Source organism: Pseudorasbora parva, chromosome 14, assembly GCF_024679245.1.
Source record: "Pseudorasbora parva isolate DD20220531a chromosome 14, ASM2467924v1, whole genome shotgun sequence".
In the NCBI taxonomy this organism is placed as follows: Eukaryota; Metazoa; Chordata; class Actinopteri; order Cypriniformes; family Gobionidae; genus Pseudorasbora; species Pseudorasbora parva.
Genome location: NC_090185.1, coordinates 10,636,821 through 10,657,018, shown reverse-complemented (window position 1 = coordinate 10,657,018; position 20,198 = coordinate 10,636,821). Strand labels below are relative to the sequence as shown.

Below are 20,198 nucleotides of genomic sequence, written 5' to 3'. Positions count from 1 at the left end.
ACGAGTTCATTTTCTTGTGATCTCAAGACAACAAAAGTTGTTTTATTGTGTTATTATTTTCTAAGTTACACAACTGCGCCAACAGGTGGCAGTATAGAACCAACTAACTGATGGGATGCTCGCGACACCATTAAGAAAACACTTCTCCACTGGGTAGTTTTGCAGAGTTAGACATGGGACAGCAGGCGGCAGTTTCGCTGGATCATTTAATCACTTGATAGAAGACAAAAGATACAAAAAATAAGCTGCCTCTTTAAGAATGAATCACCATTCTCTCCCATTCAGTTACAATACAGAAGAGGACACATAGTAAACAACAATAATAATAATTTAAAAAAAAACATATGCAAGAAAATAGTACATAAACAAAATAAACATAAACAAATAAGCTGCCTCTTTGAGAATGGATCACTATTTTCTCTCCCATTTAGTAACAATGCAAAAGGGGAAGAAAAGGAGACATAGTACAATTTTTATTTTATTTTTACAAATCACATTATACAAGAACATTTTATAAAACAGAAAAAAAACATATCATTTTTTGTTAGAAAAATATCCATATTTAAACCTTCTTAAACGATAATCACTGGTCGTACGTGCGTACACAATTATGTTCGACTAAAAGAATAAAGTCCATTATAGGATCATTTTCATTTTTGGATGAACTATTCCTTTAACAGTCAAACATATTTTTTCCAATGGGTCAAACAATGCTGACTTCTCTCATGGCGACACATGAATGCTCCACATGACTCCCTTCTTCAACTCTCTGTAAAAACAACAACAAAAAACAAGATATAATACTAATACAATTATTATATAAAAAATATGGCATCCTGAAGATTGATTGAGAGTCATGTAAAATCATGTTTTTGATTTGTTAGTTTTTTACTAATAACAGTAATGGAATATTATTTGATAAAATATTTCACTTCTTATTACTACTAAGCTAATATGAAGCAGATTGAGATTGAGTTCTCACTAATTTTGCTTCAGGGTCGAATTTTGTGCCAATGCAAAATAGCAAAAAGTTTGGTCGGGCCAATCACATCGTATATAGAGTCGGTGGGCGGAGCTTAACATAATGACGGCCGAGTTGCGTTTGCGTGCTTCTAGTAAACACAGAAACTGGCGAACGACGGTCTTTCGAATCAGCTTTGTCCGCGACTCTGGAAGACTTGGAGTTAAGCTTTTCTCTGAGAAAAGAACAAAGAACGGCACTGAAGTCATTCTTAAAAAGGGAAGATGTGTTCGAGTATTGCCGACCGGATACGGCGAATGTTTAATCTTTCAACTTGCTCTGTTTCACCTTTCGTTGCTCTGGTTGGTGTAGCGCTATCCTATCGCGTGCAGAGGGAGTTTGAAAGACAACCGTTTATCCCGCCCCTCGGATTGAGCTGTCAATGGTGAGTTTCCAGACCAAACATCTTAATGTGGGTCTGGCTTGTCAGGCAAGTCTCACCGTACGTCTACACGTCTCCCAACAACGTCTTCGACATTTACTCCTGGTCTTGCACCGTGACCATCTCAACAATGTGGAAATATACAAAGTGGGCCATATTCTTTGCCTATCACCAGAACCAAAGGTTAACAAAGGTGCCCATGTTGTGGGCACCATCCCTTAGGAAGTGGAAGCAATGGCGCCTGAGTCAAACATGACGGCGCACTTTCATCGAAGACTTGCGCATCGTCCACCTACCATGAGATGAAGCAGAGACATTTGCAAATCACCGAGCAGACTGGAGGTCGCTTAGCACCCAATGTGCCACACTGCAGATGGATCTCATTTTCAGTACAAGACTTTTATACTATCTGACATGATTCTGTTGTGTGTAAGGTGTGTTTTACAGACAAAAACCCAAGCGCACACCACAATCTCACTCGCTGCTAAAATAATACAAAAACTAAAGGCATCTTACCTGTCTGCGTGCATTTCCCGTGTTGATATAAGTATATGTTACTTCAACATCAGAAGAATGATCTGTTCAAATAATAATGGTTAATTAAATATAATTTGACATTACAGTGTATGCAGTAATTATACTTAGAACAATATACTTAACACATCATTTTTTTTAAACTCAACAAATTAAATAGTCATCTTTACACATGTAAGATTGTGTTCGTAAACTAGAGAAAGCGATTTTATAATTGAAATAATGTAGCTAAGCATTTTACAGTCTGTTTTAATGCAGTTTAAGATTAAGACATGTAAAGAATGTAGTCCAGTGACATTATATGCACTCGTTCCTCACCCGTAAGACCTCGGTTCATCTTCAGACATAGTTTAAGATATTTTATATTTAGTCTGAAAGCGTATCCAAGTGTATGCACACTATACTGTCCATGTCCAGAAAGGGAATAAAAACATCATCAAAGTAGTCCATATGAGACATCAGTTAGTTAATTAAATGGACTGCATTTATGGTAAATGGACTGCATTTATATAGCACTTTTATCCAAAGCGCTTTACATTTTGCCTCACATTCACCCATTCATACACCGACGGCGATGTCAGCCATGTAAGGCACCATCAGCTCGTCGGGAGCAGCTGGGGTTAGGTGTCTTGCTCATGGACACTTCGACACTTGGTCAGGTGGAACCAGGTCTCGTTCCGCCACCACCAGGTGGAACCACCAACCTTCTGGTTTGTAGACAACCTACATGAACCACTGAGCCACTGCCGCCCCAGTAGGTAGGGTCATAAGTCATAATTAGAATCTCTTGGAGCATCGAAAATACATTTTGGTAAAAAAAATAACAAAAACTAAGACTTTATTCAGCATGGTCTTCTCTTCCGCGTTTGTTTTCAAACCTCAAATAAAGATTCAAACGGTTATGAATCAACGGATTGATTCATGATTCGGATCGCGTGTCAAACTGCCAAACTTTGTGGAACGACATTAGGGTGAGTCATTAAAGAGTTGATGGAGGGTGAAACACTCAGTTTCAGTCTATCTCATGTCAATCTTGATTACCTATAGAGTAGTATTGCATCCTTCATATCTCCGAAAAGTCCGAAAAGAAATATAGGCTGTACAGAGTCTTTCCGGAAAAACCCGAGCGCCTGGAGGCGTATCGTGTGGGTGGAGCTAAAGAATGACGAGCGAGCACAAAGCGGTGACGGCCTCAAGCGTGGAGGAACCCATCGCTATCTCAGCTAATACAGATTTAATCCAGAATCAGATTCGGAGGCTGAAATATATTGAACAGGAGAAACAGCAACAGCAGGACGTCCGTCTCTGTGGTATGTACTGTATTTAGTGGCCTGTCAACATTTGTGTGTGTTTACTCACAGTTTATGAGAACTGTGCTGAAGCGTTGAAGTCGCTTGATGTCACCCATAGGAATAAAGTGGAGCACGGCGCGGACTATAATGACAGAAGTGTTCACGGACGAGTGGATTTGCAGCTGAGAGAGTGTTTATGGGCGTGCATTACCTCTCTCGCTCTAGTCACGCGCGCGCGCACCCTACCGGGAGAAGAGCCCGTACGGCCCATACAAGGACCTCCCGCTCTATTAAAGTCAAGCCGAGCCATACTCGAAAACTCTCCGAAACTTGTGAGAAAAAAAAGTTAAAAAAAGTCTAAATGACACAATATGAACCATGGGCCATCGCTAGGACCTTTTTAAGGGGGGCTGCAGCTTCAATTTATGCCTCAGCCCCCCTAAAAAAATATGTGATTCGTTAACATTTAAAACATATGAAAGTGGCAGGAGGTTTCGGCCCGTCTGTGTGTGTTCTTCAATCTGCTGCGGCGCAGAGCAGAGCGCACGTCATAAACAGAGGTGTGTGTGTGTGTGTGTGTGTGTGTGTGTGTGTGTGTGTGTGTATAAATCCGTTCGCCGCTCGTCAATGTCAAAAAAATATTTGAGAAAACCAATCAAATCAGAGAAGGCGGGCTTTATGTTCACACAGAAACTGCTAAGGTTCAGCGCGAATTTTAGCAGCGCAACTCAACGATGTCAAGTGAGAGAAATGTAAGTGACTAAACTAAACATTCATGTTTGACCGCTGCTGCTTTAAGTCAGAAAACAAAAAGTTAAACAACAGACAAAAATATTCAGGCAAATTAACAAAACTTTTGTCTAATTTCATAATTTTGAGAGGAAAACATATAACCTAGCTAGGCCTTTATTAACAAGCAAGAAATATTAACAAAGCCATTTTCATCAGATTAGGCATATTGATAATGAATGTGTATATATTGTAAATTAATATAATTCCATTTGTAACCTTCAGTAAAAAAAAAAAAAAAAAAACATTCAGCCTGTATTGGGCATAAGATTGTGTTTATATTGTGCATTAATTTAATAAACTTAAACTTTAATAAACAGAATATAAACGTGTCTAAGAACATTATTCATAAAACATATACATATCAGTATGTTATGTAAACCATATGTTTATTTTATTCTCTGACGAAAATGGAAAAACTATATCAGTCAAAGCTCAGCGTTATGAGAGGAAGAGACAGGGCAAGATAAAAACAGAAAAAGAGAGATGTGGAGATAAGAAAGACAAATAATCTACTGCCCAGTGACATGGTATTCAAGCTATTGTTATTACATTTTTGGCCTTCAGAACATCTTAAAATGCACATAGCCTATGTAGATCATAGAAATAAAACATTTCTCGGGGAACCATGCCCCCCAACCACCCTAACATTTGGGATATCAGGTTATAAACATGTCAACATTATATGGTACGATTAATGCATGTAGGCTACAATATGGCCATGCAATAAGGTATTAATATTAGCTTTATACATAACAGCCAATAGCCTATGCACTGCAAAAAAAAATTATATATTCAATAACTTATGACAACATATGTTTTTATATTTTTTTAACTCATCAAAATAAGTTAAGAAATGTTAAACTTTTTTTTATTAGTTAAACAAGATGTAACTCATTTTTTAAAGTCAGTTTAACATAATTTAAGTTGAAATAGCTTAAACATCCAAGTCAATTGTACTGCAAAAGTTCAAAATTTGCCTTTTTTTACAATGTTGGTATGAATGTTACTAGTTAATAGCGCAATTTGGACCCTAAACTAAAGTGTGATGTTTTTTTTTTCTTCTTTTTTTTTTCCATAGGCTATACCCTCACTGGGGGCTAACCCCCTAAAATGAAAATCCGAGAAACGCCCCTGATATGAACAGCCATCAGCAGGGGCACTAATACGATCACTTATATACTGCTACGTGCAACAACAAAACAAAAAAACCCTGAGGAAGACGAGTCGGCCTACTAGCCAGTTTGTGATTGGTCCCCGGATTTCCGGAATCAAATCGCGGCAGAATGGCTAGCAGAAAACGTGAGGAGAAAGGTGGATGGGAAAAAGTTAAAGAAGAGAGGGCCATGTTTGTACAGTGTAGTACATAGTACAGTGTCTGTTGCGCACGGCTGGGGCGAATAGCCGGATGATGGGCCTATTTGGGAGAAAGTCCAGGGCTGTTTTTTAGCCCCAGTCCGTCCCTGGTTACATATCTATAGCAACATTAATGCCTGGCTCACACTACAGGAGTTTAAAAATCCTATCAGATTGTAAAATCTGGTTGCAGTACACACTTCAGGAGAATCTCAGCAGATTTTCTTAACTCAAATCTTAAACATGCTCACACTACAACAAGATATGAAAATCGAGGAGCATCACACATTACAAAATATTATTAAGATTATCGTGCCAGAGAAAGTGTGTCACGTGATCTACGCAGCAGATCGTAAGCATGAAAACAAAATGGATCAGCCTACTGTAGCATGAAAACTTGCTGTATCAATAATGATAATTTGTTGTGAAAAAACCCCAGAATAAACCAGTGTGGATTAGAAAATGGTTGGGGAGACAGGCTCAACTTGGATTTCTTCAGCGAGAAATGGAGGTAATTTTATTGACCTTATTTGATCCTGTCGTTCTGGCGCTCGTTGTGTGTGTGTGTGTGTGTTTGCAATGTATTTTCCCCCTCGGGGCTTGCCGTATAGAGGTAGTGCATGCGCACTTACTGTACTGGAGTGTAGCGGGTTTTTCAGGCTAGTTATTACGCGTGTGACCGAGAATAAAGTGAAGGAACGTTCAGACGACTGTCATTTATTGTTTTCTTATTTCTGAGTATTTTAGGCGAACCCTGCACGAACGCTATGTCACACTAATGTGCTAGAATGTTTACCGTTATGTTTACCGCTGCCTAGTTCAAAAGCGATCGTCACCTGTTACAGTGTAGAGTTGTTCTGTCAAATGAAAAACAAGAAATGCTGATACTCTAGAAATCTAGACGCACCCTAGCGGCAGCAAATTTAATCTGCCCGCGAGTGTCGTCTAGCAACTCTCAATATCCTTCTGAGCTGTAATCGCTTAACTCTGGTCAGGCCAATCACATCGTGTATAGAGTCGGTGGGCGGGGCTTAATATAATGATGGCCGAGTTCCGCTTGCGTGCTTCTAGTAAACACAGAAACTGGCAAACGGCGGTCTTTCGAATCAGCTTTGACCGCGACTCTGGAAGACTTGGAGTTAAAGGGGGGGTGAAACACTCAGTTTCAGTCAGTGTCATGTCAATCTTGAGTACCTATAGAGTAGCATTGCATCCTGCATATCTCCGAAAAGTCTTTATTTTTTTTATAATTATATAAGAAAGATGCGCTGTTCCAATCTTTCCGAAAAAAGCCGAGCGGGTGGGGGCGTGTCGTGTGAGCGGAGCTAAATAATGACGTGTGCAGCAGCGCGCTGTGTGTTGAGTCGAGTCCGTCATCCCTAACAGCGGGAAAAAAACTTTATTCAAAATAAAAATATGTCTTTTAATCAGATACAGCCATACATCTATGATCCGGAATCAGACCCAGAGGCTGCAGTTGAACAGGAGCAGCAGCAAAAACGACTAGAGCAGGACGTCTCTATGTGGTACAAGTTATACACTAACTATATAATATGCTTAGCGGCTTGTGTTATTTACATATTTATACTTGAATTATATCGTCGTATTTTTGTCTTTGAAGGTGTACATGTGGGAAGTGCAGTTGTGCACGTGTGTTTGTGTGTTTACGCGTGGTTTGTGTAGACAGTAAGCGGACTGGTTTTGCGCGGCAGGCTAAGTTAGTGTTTACATAGAAAGACACGGAATAGTAGCGCATTTGAATGAAGAAGCGCGCTTATTTAGTTCATTTTTTAGTTCAGTTCTTTTTTGGTGACATTGTTATGTGCACATCACCTGTGCCGCATCCTACAAGCCAGCGCTTTGATGGGCGTAGCCTGTTGCTTTCGCTCTCTCCCTCTCTCTCTCTCACGCGCTTCCGGTAGAATTGTCCGTACGGCCCATACAAGGAAATTCCGCCCCCATTAACGTCAAAGGGGACGCATGATCGCAAAAAACTTGCCGAAACTTATGACTAACCGGAAGTAGTATTTTTGACAAAGAAATACTCCCATCAAACGTCCACCTTAACTTTTGAAACTTTGTCTATGTTTAGTATGGGATTCCAAGTCTTTAACAGTGTAAAAAGATCAGTATGCATGAAACAGCATTTCACCCCCCCCTTTAAGCTTTTCTCTGAGAAAAGAACAAAGAACGGCACTGAAGTCATTCTTAAAAAGGGAAGATGTGTTCGGAGTTTAGCCGACCGGATACGGCGAATGTTTAATCTGTCAACAAGCTCTGCTTCACCTTCGTTGCTCTGGTTGGTTGTAGCGCTATCCTATCGCGTGCAGAGGGAGTTTAAAAGACAACCGTTTATCCCGCCCCTCGGATTGAGCTGTCAATGGTGAGTTTCCAGACCAGACATCTTGATGTGGGTCTGGCTTGTCAGGCTAAGTGCAAGTTGCTTTCAGTTAAAAAAGTTTAAACATGCATTTAAATCTGGATTATTTTAAGCCTTGACTGTGAAACCGGGGGAAATGCAATTCAATGATAATTAGGGCTATCAACTGATTAAAATATTTAGTTTAAAAGCTGTAGGTAACACTTGCCTTCTTGGACTTTTTTTCTTTGGTTTTTGCAGATGCAGAAGATCCCGACTGCAACAACAATCAACAGAGATCCAACAGCGGCAACGGAGATCAGCACTATCAGAGAGTCTGACACTGGACAAAGTGAAGGAGAGTGTTGTGATGTAAAAGAACGACAGTCATTAAGTGAATGAGTACATAAACACTAATATCAGCCGTGCTGCCGTACCTGCACATGTGTGGCAGAGTTGAGTGATGTCGGGATGTCTGGTCTGGTTGCTGATGGGATTGTTCAGCACACAGCTGTAGGTGTCTTTATCCTGATATTCCACCTCCAGAGGTAGAGAGAGACTGATGCTGAGATCAGACACACTGATGCTGGACAATAAACTGTTTCCTTTGAACCAGGAGAGAGTCACATGACTCACATTCAACACTGATGATGAACACACCAGTGAACATGAGGATGAGGATGATGATGAACAGTCTCTGCTGATGACAGGAACAGGCAGACGAGCTGGAGAACATGTGAGAAATCTGGATAAATCTAATCAACAATCATATTTTGGTTTTGTGTGTTGAGTAAGTGTTTAGTGTGTTGATAGTTAGTGTCTGATCAACAGTGGTGTAAAGTAACGAATTACAAATACTCTCCTTACTGTAATTGAGTAGTTTTTCTCAGGAATTGTACTTTTTAAAGTAGTTTAACAGTGTACTTTTACTTTTACTTGAGTAGGCTACATTTTAAGTGCTGTATCGGTACTTTTACTGCGCTATTTTCCCTAAACCTGCCGTCCTACATTATATTTATTTATTTTCCTGTCAACGTGATTGGCTAAGACGAATAATCAGTCATGTGTGTTCATGCGTCACGCGCGTGACTTTCGTCAAATTAACCATAGCGACCAGTGTGAGAGTGAGAGGCACGTGAGCTTTATGAAAGGGGTTAAGTGCAGGCTACTGTATGATGACTGCAATCGTCAAATTGCCTTAAACAATTACTACAAATGGACCTCAGAATATTACATTTTCTAATACATGCATAAATAGTCTGTATTCTAGCGCTGTACAAGCTCGCGTGCCATCTGCTGGAAACTCTTCATTTAGCTCGATTGTTTGCCAGTCTTCTTCAAAGTGCAAGGCATTAACTGATGGTCACTGCTAGATCTTTGTCCCTTACGTCAATTTCGTTTAACATGTAAACACAAACCTGCTTTCTGTCAGCTTACTGATGTGTAATGTAACAGTTAATGTGTTCTCACATGGCGATTTAAAATTGATGGCCATGCATATAGCAAATATCTTTTATGAAACATCAGATTTATATTTAAATCAGGTTTTTTTTTTTATTCCAAGCAAAAATAATCAGTGGTGAAAACCATTTACTCGATGTTACTCGATTCTGATTTCTATTGTTTTTACAGAGAAAACGTCCATTGAAATTAAAGCACGAATGCGTCTTGAAAAGAAAGATTTTTTTAATACATTTTTTAACGTGAAATTGTTAATGTACAAAGCTTTGCAACGTTTTTTAATTAACTGCAAGAAAACCTCTACAGAATGGTTGTCATAAATGTTACCAGATTATTGGTTGATTTCTAAAATATTACAAGGCTATATTCTTAGTGCCAACAGTCAAAAATAAAACTAAATATTTAAAAAAATATTGAAATATTTTTTGGTGACATCATGTTTTTGTTCTTACTGAGAATCTTCAATTAAAGAGTAGCTACATTTTTAATTAGCAGGGTATAAGGTGGACTAACATTCATAGCATAATACTCACTACTCTTGAGTACTTTTAAAACGGCTACTTTTTACTCCTACTTTGAGTAGTATTTAGTTCAGGTACTTTTACTCTACTTAAATTACATTTTTTGACAAGTAACAGTACTTCTACTTGAGTATGCTTTTTCAGTACTCTTTCCACCACTGCTGATCAATGATAAAACATTTCAATATGTAAATTGGTAATTAAAAGTGAATGTAGAGGGCAGGATCGGTGATACTCACCATAGACAGAAACACTGAAAGTTTTTATTAACAGTTTAGCTCCCAACATATGTACTTTATAATCTCCAGAGTCTTCAGTTCTGGTGTTTGTGATGGTCAGAGATCCAGTTTGATCGTCCAGCTTCAGTCGGTCTCTGAATCTCCCATCAGGACCATCATATGTGGGTAAGATTTGCTTCCTTTTTTTAATTTTAGCTATGATGGAGTTTTCAGCTACAAATTGCCATGTTATATCGTTGTTACGTATATCAGCAATATCAGTGTATAAAGTGACAGAATCTCCCTCCGTCACTGACACTGACTGTATTTCATTTGTTTCGGCTTCACACACATCTGAGAACATGAAGAGAGACCGATTAAGGCTCCTGTTTTACAAAGCCGGAAATCAGATGTAGATTAATTGTTTAAGTATAAACTGAAGAAAATCCAGAGCAGCAGCAAACACACAAACGCAGATTGAAAGGTAAAAAAATTGATCATAAGTACTTTTTAAACTCCACTAGCGAGTAAATATCAATGTGTGAAGTTACATAAATTCTTTAAAAACATGATAAATACAAAGTAAAAGTTTAATTCTGTTGGATATATTCAATACATTCTTTTTGAGAAATTGCTGTGAAGAACGTGCATTTGTTATCTTTGAGTTTACGATACTGAAAATCACAACAACAACAAAACGCGTGAGATTTGAAATTTGATTTCTGAGCGAGAGACGTTTATAGTCACGATAGAACGCCTGGGAATTTTCACCTAAAATTCCAATTAAACACAGAGACCAGAATTCAAAGTAAACCTATTGATCTGGTGCATATAAAAGTAGAAAATAAAGTCATCTGAACTGAAGCAACAGCTTTATTACCCAGAAACGGAGAGAAATGAAACCATAAAATGCTTTTTTTAACTTACCCATTTGACTCCAGCAACACAAACAGAATAAAAAAAACATTGTTTAAAAAAAACGTTAAAAAAAAGTTAAGCTCTTCATCGAAATGTCTGATCTGATTAGACTGTCTAGCTAAATGACTCAATCTGCTTCACAATCTGGTGTGTGAATCTTTTGACCCTCCTACTTGCATACCATACACATGCTCTGAGCAGGTTTTGAACATGGGACTATTTATATCCATATATATATGACCACATGAACTGATATGACTTTCTTATTTTTTTTGCTATTGACTAAATTTGTTGAAAGATATAATTCTGTTCAATACGTAAAACTAGAATAATATTGTGTGAGATCGAGAATATCTCCTAGTGATTTAAAAATGGTTGCATATATTCAGTTTATTTAGTTGTGTGGGAAAACCAACAAAGTTAAAAAATATCTGCCATCTCACAGTACCAGCTTTGCTGAAGTTCAGTTTTTGAGTCATACCTGAAACCTCTGCGGTCGTCTTGTCATTTGATCTTTTGTTGGACCAACGTGTTTGTGAGAAACAATGGTATTTTGAGCCTATTGAGGGCCTCTTCCTGCTTCTGCACAGCTCTGACTCTTTACTCTACAGAAGCACTGAACAAAGATGACGACCCAGGTGGAAAAGGCGCGATATTTAATGTATTAAAAATATACTTGAAATGCAGGTAGTATGCTTTTAATACATTTGTATTTCCAACATGCTTATTTGAAGTGCATTAAAAATATACTGAATTGCATTTTAATATATTTTAAAAATGTGTATTAAAAGTACATTGGTAATAAATATATGCTTAAATATACTTTAAAAAAAGTTGTAGTGTATTTATGCAATTTACAGCTCTGGAAAAAATAAAGAGACCACTTAACATTGATTTATCTTATTTTTTTTCTTAATAATACTTATACAATGCAATATTAAATATGTAGCATATGCATTTATCATTTTTATATTTTCAACATTGTTTTCAAAGTTGACAATATATATATATATATATATATATATATATATATATATATATATATATATATATATATATATATATATATGTGTGTGTGAAATTCCCACAAGGATTTTAACATCATATTATTAGAAATGCATCATAAGCACCGGTCTATACAGAGAACAGTGATCATAAATTATAAATCTTTAATAAAAATCCCTGTTTTCACTTGTGTTTAAATTCAAACCACACATAATTAAACCTGATTGATTCCAGGGCCTCTGATTGGTCCTCAGAGATTCTATTTATCAGATGCTGTGCGTTTGTGCGTGTTGCTTGAATGCGAAAATAAAAATCTAAATTTAAACGCGATGTCTCTTCAGAGGACTTGGAGGAAACCATGTGATTCATATGGATTACTTTGGCAATGTTTTTTAGTTGTTGTTGTTGTTTTTTGCAACAAGCTTTTTGAAAGTTTTCTTCAAGCATGTTGTCTTTCATCGAAAAGAGTAACGTAACGGTTACATCTCTCATTATTTTTTTGACTCCAGGTAAGATTGGTATTTACTTAACGTTACTTTTCGTGCCGGTTGTATTTCTGACACAATATGTAATTGTAACAGCACTTCTTTTTTGTTTTCAGCTAACGTTAATAGCTACATTCAATTTGACCATCAGAGCCAAGCTTTTCAAATCTACATTTAATCGAAGCAGACACGAAGAGTTGAAGATACTGCCCACAGGAGTTACTAGTAAGTTTTAGTTGCTTTTTAAATAAATAGCTCACTGTTCAGTGTTTTCCTAGGCTGCTATGCATTTGCTAGCTAACAGTGATAACAGTTAACATGATACCAGCCATAGACAGTAAAAGAAATGGACAGAGCTATCCCATTGACTTCAACGGTGGAAAAAAGAGGCCAATCAGAGGCACTCACTTCCTGATGGCTGGCTCAGACTGAGCTTGACGACGTAGATGTGACGTGAGCCTCCTGTCTTACCGTTGTAGGTCTTCTAGTAGTTGTGGAAAGTGAAATCTGAATCACTTCGTTTAAATGTTTTGTCCCGTTGCTTTTGGCTCACTATGGGCTTCTCTCCATTCTTCTCTCTTGACTTTATCAGACTTTAAGTTTCCACGTCCCCCCGACTGTCTTATAGACAGTAAAATATTGTTTCTGAGCGTCTCCTCAGGTCTATACGGTAATTTCTCAACTGTGCGACAGAGTCGCGTTGGTTATGACGCAATCGTTAGCCTATTTTTACAAAAACAGCTTCTGTGGGGTGATAGTGTAAGATACAAGGTAACGGAGCCTTTTATGCATTGTCGTGTTTCTTTAGAAATAAACAATGGACAAATGGAGTCTTTAAACGTCTCAGATGTAAAGTTATTCACTGTCAAAGTGACTCAAAAATGAATGGGAGTCAATGGGATGCTAACAGCAGGTGATGGCTTGGTTAGCAATGGCAGCCCCTAGGGGTGGAACGCTTTCCGAGCGCTAGATTACCCCCTTGATACCAGCTAATGTTAGATATCTAGCAACTTCAGCACTGGGTAATCATAATGTATAAGGTCCCTTTGTAAAGACTTTGATGAATCTGTTTAAAAGTGATGTGGTGATATTTTTCTGTCTTAAAACAACTATAAAATGCATCAGCAGAAAATATAATTAAGTCATTTTAACATGTAAGTTACAAGATTACATTAAATGACAACTCCGGTGAGAAATGAACCTAGGTGTAATTAAAAGATGGTTGCAAGGTAGATCGTTCTCTGGGATGCGTTTTCATGAATATAGAATGTAAAGAGTTTTATTTTTAAAAACAGATTAGCTTATAACACTAGTCTATGGGGCACAGGGTAGTGAAAGTAAATCGCTAGTTAATACCACTAACAAGGCTCAAAATAGCCTCACACTAACACGGTAGCATAATGAGGGTCCCTACATGCAAACCGAAACATTGAGAACTTAGTAAGAGTACAAACAGTTTAATAAGAAGATGCTTTATAAAGTCCGTTCGCGGACAGGCGCCATCTTGGAAAACAGTCTCGACTCATCAAGCGACGAGATCTCTGCTAAGTGATGAACTGTGACTTGGAATCTCATATGGTCCGTTGTTTCCGGAAGAAAACACTGAACGCGACAGAGAAAATAAATAAATAAAAATAAAAATGTCCATGTTATTACATTACACAAACTTAATTCCTATCGACCAGCTCACTTAGAACAGCGCTCGTGGATCGATTCGTTGAGACTCTTTTCCAAGATGGCGCCTGTCCGTGAACGCGTAATGCACTATGTTTATAAAGTATCTTCTTATTAAACTGTTTGTACTCTTACAAAGTTCTCAATGCTTCGGTTTGCATGTAGGGACCCTCATTATGCTACCGTGTTAGTGTGAGGCTATTTTTAGCCTTGTTAGTGGTATTAACTAGCGATTTATTTTCACTACCCTGTGCCCCATAGACTGGTGTTATGAGCTAACCTGTTTTTAGAGATAAAACTCTTCACATTCGATTTTCATGAAAACGCATCCCAGAGAACGATCTACTCGGTAACCATCTGTTAATTACCCCTAGGTTCATTTCTCACCGGAGTTGTCCTTTAACATTCTTTTTATTTGCAAAATGTAGTTGTTTATTTCTGATTTCCTGAGAAATGTGACTTCATTGTATGTATTGAGGTAAATGATCTTTGAAAAGTTTGAAATAACTGTTATGAACATAAATGTACTTCGTCTTGAGCTGACAGCTAACTATGGCAACATTAGATTGGCGTTGATGTTTGTTCAAGCTTGACAACGTACCTTTTTTATTTTCTAAAATATATTTTTAATTACAGATAAGTACAAAGATTAAATTGTAAAACGGGATGCTTATGAGTGTTCATCTGAAACTGCTGAGGATGTGAATGGTTTTTATTATATTATCCAACAGGTTCATTGTACTCAGCATTCTATAATTCTTAAAAATAAAACAAATCATTCATCACCATCTGCTTGTATTTTATCAAATATTAATTCATTTATTTTTCTCTTCAGGTCAGCTGCTATAGAAGACAGAGTGCAGAGACAAGCGAAGAAGAGAGTAGTAAGTATGATTTAATCTCATGATCACCTCTGGTGTAGAGATTATGAATCAGGCCTAATGGAGGGTGATTTGTTAAAGGGTTAGTTCACCCCAAAAAGAAAGTTTGGTCACTAATTTCTCACCCTTATGTATTTCGACACCTGTAAGAGCTTTCTTCATCTTTGGAACACAAATTAAGATATTAGTGTTGAAATCCGATGGAAAGGCATCCATTGGCAACAATTTCATTTCCTCTCTCAAGACCCATAAAGGCACTAAAGACACTAAAGACGTTACAAAGCCCATCTCACTACAGCGGCTCTACAATAGTTTTATAAAGCGACGAGAATTTAGTTTTTGTGCGGAAAAACAAAAACAAAACAACTTGTATAGTGATGGGCCGATTTCGAAACAAAGCTTTGAACCGTTATGAATCAGTGAATCGATTCAGATCGCATATCAAACTGCTAAAATCACGTGACATTGGCGATCTGAATCATGACCCTTTAAGTCTTGATAGGAAAATGATAGCAGCTAGCTCCAAATAGCTCATTTATGTGCTTCCTTTGAGTCAAATCTGTCTGTTATTTTTATTTTATTTATTAATTTTTTTGGTAAAGCCGCAGGTCACTTGTCATAGTTGTCCTGGCATGCAGCATTTTGTACAACTTCTAATTTCCTTAAATATCTGCAACAGAGGTGAAGCGTGCATGTCATTATGACCACAACAGACCAAGGTTATTATAGTTTTGCTTTTTGAAATTAGTTTTTATTTTATTATCGTTTTCAATTTTGCTACAAATTTGAGTTTAGTTTTAGTTAGTTTTATAAATGGTTTTGCTAGTTTTAGTTTAGTTTTTATTTTGCAAATACATTTCTATTTAGTTTTTATTTATTTAGTTTCAGTTTTAGTTTTAGTAATTATAGTTTAGCAGAGTTACCATAATGAAGTATAGAGTTTAATCTTACTAAACATCCTTAAGTGAAATAACTTGATAAACGAGCATTATTGTTTATACCCAGGACGGTCTTACAAAACATGCATAAAGTTGGGTCTTCACCTTTGAGCAAAAAAGCTTGAGTCAAACTATGACCTATACAAACAACGATCTGGAGATTAAAAATGAAAGAAATTATATTTTGATATTAAAAAATTATATTTGATATTTTTGACATAGGCTAATACTCAAAGGATCTTTCTTAAAGAACCAAATAAATGCAACGCAAAGTATAAAAGTAAAAATTATAAATTCCAGACAAACTCATTCATAACAGATTAAATATTGTTAAACAATTAAAAGCTTATTTTAATTTCTTCAGTAGTACAATGTAGGCTAGCAGTGTAAGACCACAGCTAAAGTCATCTGAATACAGCCAACACACACTGTTGTACTGTGTGTGTGTGTGTGTGTGTGTGTGTGTGTGTGTGTGTGTGTGTGTGTGTGTGTGTGTGTGTGTGTGTGTGTGTGTGTGTGTGTGTGTGTGTGTGTGTGTGTGTGTGTGTGTAGGGGGACCAATGTCCTCACTTACCTAGTAAAATATTATGATAACTGACTTGTGAGGACATTTGACTGGTCCTCACTAGTTAAAAAAGCGTAAAAATCGGCCAAAACATGTTTTTATTTAAATCTATTGTTCTGCACGTTCTTGGGATGGGTAGGTTTAGGGATAGGGATTGGGTTAGGGGATATAAACTATCATTAACCTGATATAAAATCAATGGAAGTCCATGCAATGTCCTCAATTATATAGTGAAACAAACGTGTGTGTGTGTGTGTGTGTGTGTGTGTGTGTGTGTGTGTGTGTGTGTGTGTGTGTGTGTGTGTGTGTGTGTGTGTGTGTGTGTGTGTGTGTGTGTGTGTGTGTGTGTCCTGGTATTCCCTACTTTGTGGGGAAATGTCTCCACACAGATAATAATATTTTAGTAGTAAATGATTATGATAACACTATTATTTGAGCCTGTCAATATTATGCAAACATGAAATTTCAAACGTACAGTAGGCTAGTACTTGCTTCTATAGTTGCTGACTTTTGCGCCTGCGTCTCTCGTCGCGTAAGAAACGGCATTCTAAAACAGTGAGCTTAAGTTAAAAGAAGTTCAACGTGCATCTCATTACCTCGTGTTATTTCCCATTTCACTGCCACGGACGCATTGATTCTTTGTGAACTGCCGTTTAGGACTAGCGATGTGTTGCCTGTCTGCACGCGTCCGTCACAGGACAGCGGTTAATCTCCTCCTCAGATCACTTCACGCGCAGTAGCGCAATATACAGACACTCCCTCAACACAGTCAGATTTTCCAGCACATTAAAGAGAGCTTATTAACAACGAAAACGAATATTTATTTTTGCTAATTATTATTTTATTTCAGTTAGTTTTTTAGTAAGAGTAGTTAGTTTTGTTTAGTTTTAGTTTTTTTTTTATTCAGATTTTTTTATTTTATTTCAGTTTACGAAAATGTTTTTTGACCAATAGTTTTAGTCTTAGTTTCAGTTTTCGTTTACGAAAATAACCTTGCAACAGACACATTCATGGGAAATATAGGTTTAAATAAAACACAATAAAGTGGCACAGGGGTAATGCTGGCGGGCCGGAAATTTTCTCTAAAGTCGACGGCGGGGAAGCCCGTGGATATACGCGCATTCCGCCCGTCGAAGAATCCATTGTAGCGCATCTCTGCCCTTCATCAGCCTCGCTGAAGCCGGGCGCTTCCCTGCCATCGAAGCCCTGCCGTCTGACAGCACACATCGCGGATAAGGCTTACGCCGCCTCGGGCGAGGCGATCTCTGCACTCCACACTATGGCGGTGCTCCAAGTGTTTCAAGTTCAGCTCCTGAAATCACTGGATGAGGGGCAGGCGGAGTCTGACGCGTTCAAGGATCTACGCGCGGCTACGGATTTCGCGCTGAAAGCCACTAAGAAGACAGCCCAGGCTATCGGCCGGAGTATGGGCTACATGGTGGTACTCCACCGTCACCTGTGGCTCACTCTCACCGAGCTGAAGGACGCGGATAGGAAGGCGTTGCTCAATGCGCCAATATCTGCCAACGGCCTCTTTGGGGATGCTGTAGAGGCGATAGCGGAACGCTTCTCTGAGGCACAGAAGCGTTCCAAAGTGATGAGCCACTTTCTCCCGCGTCGAGCGGCAGGGCAGCCCCCAGCCCGCAGTAGATCGTCATCCGCATCCAACCGGCCACCTAAGCGGGCCCCCTCTACTTCCGCTTCATCGGCGCCGGACCCGGAACCTTCTGCTCGTACCAAGACCCCCTGGCAGAGGCCTCCGAAGTCAAGGCACAACTTCAGGAGGGGTGGCCGTTCCGGAGGTGCTCCGCCGTCGGAGCAGAAGCCTCGTTCCTGACGGGACGGCCCAGAGGAGGAGAGTGCTGGACGGCGAGCCCGCCGCAAAGCATCTGAAACATTCCCACAGGGTCCCCTTGGCGGTTGCAGGCGACCTCAAAAAAAGAGCTTTTTTCTCGTCCTCTACCGACAGCTGCGTCTCGCACTCTAAGCTCAGACGAGAGGCGGCCGATAGAATTTGTCCCGCAGCCCCACCGTGTAACGGGCGGTGCTTCCGCCCTAATTTTGAGCGCGATACCCCCAGGCAGCGGTTCGCTTGCGACGCCCTTCGCTTACATGCGTCTGCGTCTATGAAAACAGGCGTTCACCGGAAGGCTCGCGCTTGCCGGTAAGCGGCAATGCACGACCCTCACGGCCAGGCATAGCGACCATTTGTCCCGGGAATTTTCCGAACGTGGCCTCGATATGCGGCAACGTCGCTTGGAATGCAGAGGGCGAGGTTATTCGCCCCCCTGCGCCATTTCGCGATCCCCTCCATTTAAGATTGGTTACGGAACACAATTGAGTGCGGATACACACTTCAGTTTCGGCGCAGACCACCCCGTTTCAATGGCGTGGTTACGTCGATAGTGTCGGTGCACAACAAACCAGTGCTGAGACAAGAGGTTCTCAATCTCCTCGCGAAGTGCGCGATAGAAGTGGTTCCGCCTGGCGAGAGAGAGAGTGGATTTTACAGCCGTTACTTTGTCGTTCCAAACAAAGGTGGTGGCCTCCGCCCGATTTTGGACCTGAGACCCATCAAAAGGGTGTTATACAAAAGTGCTTTCAAAATGACAACACTGAAGCAGATCCTCGCCCAGATCCGGCCCGGGGACTGGTTTATTTCAGTGGACCTGAAGGAAGCCTATTTCCACATTCAGATAGCCCCGCGACACAGGCGCTTTCTGAGATTTGCGTTCGAAGGCACAGCCTATCTATTCACGGTAATGCCATTCGGGTTAGCCCTGGCCCCCTGCACGTTTTCAAAATGTGTGGACACAGCGCTTTCCCCCCTGAGAGCCAGCGGGATGCGTATACTCAATTATTTAGACGATTGGCTAGTTTTGGTTCGTTTAAAGGATGTGCTCAACAGCCACAAAAATGTTCTGCTCCATCACTTGGAGAGCTTGGGCCTCTGCGTGAACATGAAAAAGAGCGTGTTATCCCCCAGTCAATCGATCTCGTATCTCGGGGTGGAACTGAACTCGGTCACAATGAAAGCGCACCTCGGTCAAGAGCGCGTCCTGGGTCTAATGTCTGCTCTGAACACATTCAGTCTGGGCTGCTCCGTGGCACTGAAGGAGTAACAGAGGCTTTTGGGATGGATGGCGTCGGCCGCAATGGTCTGTCACCACGGTCTGCTTTTCATGCGGCCCCTTCAATTGTGGCTAAAAAAGTGAGTACCGAGAAGAGAGTGGAAAATGGCCCGTGCCCGCGTTGTGGTCACGCGCAAATGCTCGACCGCGCTGAGACCGTGGCGGAATCCGGACCTGTACCTACGCAGCGTCCAGCTAGGAGTGGTGACGCGGCGGAAAGTGGTCACGACGGACGCATCGACAATGGGCTGGGGAGCCCATTGCGACGGCGTGCCAGCGTCAGGCTTGTGGACGGAGACGGAGAAAACTTGGCACATAAATCGCCTGGAATTGAGAGCGGTCCTATTGGCTCTCCAAAGTTTTTTCATGCTAGTCCAAGGGCACCACGTGCTGATTCGTACAGACAACACATCGGTAGTGTTGTACATAAACCTCCAAGGCGGGGTACACTCGAAAGCCCTGCACGAGCAGGCGGTTCACCTATTGCTGTGGGCCGATCGCCATCTGCTCTCCATCAGAGCGGCGCACATTCCGAGGTACCTGAACAGCGGCGCGGATATGTTGTCGAGGGACGGGCTCCCTCAAGGGGAATGGAGACTGCACCCCGGGACAGTGAGGCTGATCTGGGAACGGTTCGGGATGGCAGATGTGGACTTATTCGCGATGGA

At 40.0% G+C, this 20,198-nt stretch overlaps 1 long non-coding RNA gene across 1 annotated transcript; it reads right to left on the bottom strand.

The window, feature by feature from the left end:
• Nucleotides 1–371: 371 nt before the first annotated feature.
• On the bottom strand, nucleotides 372–8,400 carry LOC137040091 (uncharacterized). Its single transcript, XR_010897838.1, has 4 exons — nucleotides 8,171–8,400; nucleotides 7,963–8,076; nucleotides 1,920–1,981; nucleotides 372–769 (listed from the first exon to the last, which is right to left on the bottom strand). It is a non-coding gene; the product is annotated as an uncharacterized lncRNA (long non-coding RNA).
• Nucleotides 8,401–20,198: the final 11,798 nt, after the last annotated feature.